General features: G+C 37.8%; 1 pseudogene; it reads left to right on the top strand.

Annotated features, from left to right (window-relative positions):
• The first annotated feature begins 3,464 nt into the window (after window positions 1-3,464).
• Window positions 3,465-5,431, top strand: LOC145593999 (F-box/kelch-repeat protein At3g06240-like; annotated as a pseudogene).
• Window positions 5,432-6,000: the final 569 nt, after the last annotated feature.

Here is a 6,000-nt window from a genome sequence, read left to right as displayed (position 1 = left end):
TTGCCAATCACATATTTTAAGTCAATTATTATCCATAAATAATTGTGAGATTATTTAATCAATTATTATCCTTATAGAATCTTTTGCTCCATAATTATCCAAACTTAACAAAAATAACAACTTTACTTTGTTAATTATCCTTTTCAAAATTTAAACTTTTCTTTTAAAATTTTGAAATCTGATTTTATCTAAAATAAAATAATAAATTTTTTTTTTTTTTTTTTTTAAAGAACCGTCAGCCACCGTGGTGTGGCCAGCCGGAGCCGGCCACGGTGGCTGCTGCCCCTGCAGTAGCGCAGGAACAGGAGCAGCAGCAGCACACGCAAGGCTGCGGCACTGCTGCGCTGCTCCTTGCTGCTGACCCAGCCCCGCCCCTCCCTCCTGGACCACCAGCAGCGGCACCACCGTGGCAGCGCCACCCAGCCGCGGTGCTGCTGCTGTTTTTCCCTTTTTTTTTTTATTTAAATTTATTTAATTAATCAAAACAACTTTTGTTAAAATTAATTAAAATTTTATGTGGTCCAATTAATTCCAAAATTAAATCATATTCAATTTTGAAATTAGGGTTCTTGATGAAATTAATCCCCAATTTAATTTAACACTTAAATTAAATAATTTGACCATGAAAAATTCATAATTTTAGCATGTAATCAAAATAGATTAAATTCCTTAAACATATTACCATCGAATTAAATCAAAATTTAAACACAAATTTCACAAATTAGGGTTCAAATTTCGAAAATTTCGAAATTAGGGTTCTAGGGGTTCGAATTTTTCGATTTTATTAGGGCAAATTCGGATCTAAATTATGGTTAATATGGAGCAAATTAAACACCTTTAATGATTCTATATTGTTAAATCACATTTAATATAACAATTGACTCATAATTAAATATTCTCCCTCCTAATTGAATTAAAATTGTGGATTATCAAAGAATTATTACTCAATATATGTAGATGCAAGAGGCTAACTGATACCACTGTAGGAGATTATAGGTACTAAATGCGGAATTAACATGAATCATATTCATATAGCACCAAACCAAGGATCTCATGCATAACACATAAAGAAGTAAGAATTATACCTTTGAAGCGTGATTCCACGATGATCGAGCAAGAACAATGGGGAGATAAAGAACCTCAAACGTGATTCCTCTATTCAGTCCACGGGCACGGATTAAAGCCTCCACTAATGCTAGTTAGTCTCGAGAGAACACTTCTATCGATCTTCTACGGAGATGGAAGAACAATCAACTAGGCAAGGAACACCGTGCAACACCACGAGGGCCACTAGGGTGGCCGGCCGTGAGGGGAGGTGAGAGAGAGGTGGCGTGTGAGAGAGGGAGGAAGAGGGTCTTTGGATGGTGGTTGCTTGTTTCACAATTCACTGTAATGTTAATTGTGACTTGTCTCCAACCCTAGGCAAGGCTATTATTTATAGATCACATCTCTAAATAATAGCCCAAGTCCAATTCCAAGCCCACTTCTATTCCTACTCAAACTATACCTAGCCCACTCAAGCTTATGACTAATTGATTGCTCATGAGGCCCATAAATGGGCCTCTAACTTGCTTTAACCCAATACCCTTGTGTGTGACCAACATAGGATCCACTCTAAAGGGCTTTGGGCTATTTGACTAGCCCAAAGATCATCTCTCATAGTCTAGCAACAGATGATGACGCCCCAATAGAATGAACTTATTATCTCCATAATAGTGATCCTTGATATATCTAGTAATTGCACTTATCGAAGACACAATTCCTTCACCATGCCGTGCCAATAACACAAAAAAGGCTACTTCCCTCTAACGGCTACTTTGCATGAGTCGGGCCATGCCTGGCGGGCTGTGTGCCGTGCTGGGCCGTGGCACGTGCCGTTCTGGTGACCGCGCCGGCAGGCTATGCTACGGGCCGAGTGATCGTGCCACCCACCGTGCTCATGCCGTGCCTGTTTTGAAAATTTTTGTTCACGGCCCGGCCCACAAGTGGGCCACCATGCAGCGTTGGGCCGTGCCAGTTTCGTGCCGGCACAACCCATGCCACCTCTATTTGCAATGTTGTTTGGTCGTATTTCAAACATTCATAATCCCATACCCTACACGACCCCACAGGGTTTGTAAAAACAAGACCCATACATGTATTTTAAGGTAGGGTCCAACAGGGTTTGGATAGAGTCTTGAATCAACTGTCATGCCTTTTAGCGGTTTGCAATATACTTTCTCCATTCTATTAATATTGCAACAAGGAGGAAATTACGCATCCCTAAGCACATTTTAAATGCTAAATATCTATAATTGTGTAAGAGTAAAAATTATAAAAAGTTGATATCTTGAAAGTATTTTTTGAGACGAAACCAACAAGATCCCACATGACTATATTTTGCTTAACGTATAAATTATATTATATGGTCAAACAAGAGTGATGAATAGTGCAAAAAGTCCATTGTTGTAATATTAATAGAACGGAGGAAGTACAAAATATAGTAAATTATGGTTTGTAATGTGGTTTGGTCATGTTTAAAGAATTTCGAAATCCGCACCAAAATTGCAATCCAATTTGGTCAAAGTTCCAAATCGCACCACAAAATTAAAACCACCTATTATATCAAACTGCATAATGATTTCGGTTTGGTGCAGTCCAGAGTCTACACCACACTCTGAACTAGGTCTGGCAATCCTGACCAGATGAGATGACCCCAAATTGACTTAAAAACATTGACTCGAAAATGACCCAAAACCCGAAATCGACCCGACCTGACCCATACCCAATTCGAAAATAGAGTTGACCCGATTCCGACGTTGACTTGACACCTGAACTGAACCGACCCCAAATTGTCCCAAATAGACTAGATACCCGAATTGACCCGAAAAGAACCAATTTCGAAATGTTTTGAACTAAAATTACCTTATAATTGAATTAAAAATGTCTTATGCCAAAAATGACTCAAATTGTTCATATACAACCGTAGCTAAGCTCATAAATTGAATTGATAGTAACAATAAATATATACTCTGTATAAAATTATTGATTTGAGCTCTATCCACAAATGAAACAACCCGAACTTTACCCGACCAGATTTTGACTTGACCCGAACGTATTTAATCCAAAATTGAGCCGACCTGAAACATGACATGAGGCATAATCAAAACCCGAGTTGACCTGACTCGACCCATACCCGACCCGAAAATTATTTGACCTGACCTGAAAGTAACTCGACCCGATGACCCATTTGCCAGGTCTAAATTATGAACAGACCTCATGGAGCTCACAATTAGAGTAAACAACCACGGTCTACGAAGTAAGATTATTTTCTTCATTCAAATGAAAACAATAATCCACCAAAACTATTTGTACTAGCACTTCAAATTAAACTATTTATTGATTTGATTCATTCATTCATCTAAAATTCTAAACAATTCGTATCGAACTTGGGAGATTACCACCAGTTTTCACAAATCACAAAGATGATCCATCAAGAAGAAATCTTATTTGACATACTTTCACAACTACCTGCAAAATCTATTGGCCGATTTCGGTGTGTTTCAAAACCATGGAAATCTCTTCTAACTAGCACTGTCAAAACGATTTGACAGTTCGGTTTCGGTTCGGTTTGAAATCGGTTCGATAGTTAATCGGGTCGGTTTGGAATCGGTTTAATTGTCTTGCGGGTCGGTTTTGGTTCAGTTTAAATAGTTATCGGTTCGATTCGGTTTCGGTTTATTCTTAAGCGGTTTTAATTCGGTTCGGTTTGTAAACAGTCCGGGTAGTAAACGGTTCGGTGCAGGCGGGTTGCGGTTTGTTAACGGTGCGGTGTAAACGGTTTTTATCCCGGTTCAAACAGTTTCGGGTTGGAAACGGTTTCAGGTTAATTAGAAACAGTTCGGTTCTTTTTTGGTTCAATTTATAACTGGTTCGGATCTTTTTCGGTTAAGTTTTTAACTGGTTCGGGTTTTTTTTTTTGGTTCAATTTATAATTGGTTCGGTTTTTCGATGGTTTAACCACTTTAACGTTATTCATATCGGTTCAGTTTACTAAATTACGGTTCGGGTCGGTTTTCGGTTTCAAAAAATAAATTGTTTATCGAGTTGTTTGGATTCGGGCAGTTAAATGGCTTTGGTTTGAAATTTGATAGTACTTGCTAACCTTTTGCGTTCACAAATTTTATATAAAGTCGGCAAGTCGCGAATCATTTCATATTTATGCAACATATTATAAACAAATTCTCATTGATTTTATAAATACATATTATGTTCTGTTTCAAGTTTAGTCATACTGATTTTACTAATTATTACGAAGTAGATTATAAGAGTTAGTGTATTAATGTATTATTGTTATACAATTAGGTTATTATATGCTTTTTATTTAATCATTTATATATATACTACGCCAATCATAATCATGATTTGATGAGTTCTTGACTTCTTGTGAAATGGAAATTTGCAGTTTGGTTCATAAACGGTTCGGTTTATAACCAGTTCGGTTTACAATCAGTTCGGTTTTTAAATGGTTCGGTGCAAACGGGTAGCAGTTTGCTAACGGTTCGGTGTAAGTGGTTTTTTTGCCAGTTTAAACGGTTTCGGGTTGGAACCGGTTTCGGTTTACATACGGTTCGGTTCTTTTTCGGTTCGGTTTTCATTCAGTTCGGTTTATATTCGGTTCGGTTTGTTAACGGGTTCGGTTCTTAAACGGTTTACCATTACTCGGGTCGATTCGGTTTCGGGTTTACTAAAATACGGTTCGGGTCGGTTTTCGGTTTCAAAAAATTCGGTTTTTAATTGGTTCGTTTCTCATTTGGGTCGGTCGGTTTCGGGCAGTTAAACGGTTTCGGTTTGAAATTTGACAGCACTGCTTCTAACCCAATTCCACTTCATCAAAACCCACCTTTATCTGACAAAACATCTTCCTAACCATGATCAATCCTTGTTTCTGAGGAATCCCATTCCCTGTATTTAACCCAATTGAATAATGCCCACCACCTGTTCGACGAAATTACCACTTTTGCTACCAAGCTCTGTTTTGATGATCATCGTTTTGGTTCCACCCTTGTTAATAATGTTTGTTCTTGTGATGGTTTAGTCTTTGTTTGTGACGAGGAAAGCAAGATGTTGTTGGTAAGCCCGACAACAAGAAAGATGAAGGAGTTGCTGAGTTCGCGGTATGCTATTGATCCTTATGCTCGTTTTACCATGTATGGACTTGGGTATGATTCAGTTACTGATGATTATAAGATTGTTATGCTATCGTAATATGACACTGATAATGATCATGAACCTGATTGTACTGACATGTTTATTAATGTGTACTCTGTTAGAAATTGTACGTACTTGGAAGAGAGCTGAGAGTTCTCAGTATGATCATGGCATCCCGGATGGATTATGTGTTGGAGGGATCTTCATGGAGAGCCTTGTCTCGCCTCGTTTAGAATATTGAAGCTTTGGAAGAAAGCTAAGTTAGTAAGTAACTACTTCGTCATGGAGAAGTTTGTATAGAACATATTTTTTTTTGCTTATGCTGTATTGCTCTTGCATTGTTTTGGTGTTTCTGGTAATCAAATGGCTGCATGTTATTTGGCTGTTAGCTAGCCCTCATGTTTGTAAACTTGGTTTTCTAGGCCCTCGTATGTGATTTATTTCTAAGCTACTTTCTACGATCCATAATGCTGGTGATTTTTTTTAAGGTGGGGATAGCTCAAGTGTATTGTTGCTAAGATTTCTTATTTCCTAAATCTCACAAATATCTTCCAATGTATGCCTATGTACTCTGTACTGCTAAGTGCTAAGCTAAGGCCATTTATTGCATAATGTGCTTTTTTATTTTAACTTTCACAATGAAAGAAACAAAATAAACTTATATGGATGGAGTATCCTTGCTTTGTTCCTTAGACAGAGGAAAAGATTGAAGAGTCTGGTGATATGCAGTTGCTGCATCACTTGAAATACAGCTAGCACATTGATGTTGTGATTCTAGTTAAGAAAGATAAGTCTCTCAAAGTGCCACAC

The sequence above is a fragment of the Chenopodium album genome, chromosome 19, assembly GCF_948465745.1.
Source record: "Chenopodium album chromosome 19, dcCheAlbu1.1, whole genome shotgun sequence".
In the NCBI taxonomy this organism is placed as follows: Eukaryota; Viridiplantae; Streptophyta; class Magnoliopsida; order Caryophyllales; family Amaranthaceae; genus Chenopodium; species Chenopodium album.
The sequence above is the reverse complement of the archived record's forward strand: the minus strand, read 5'-3'. Positions and strand labels throughout refer to the sequence as shown.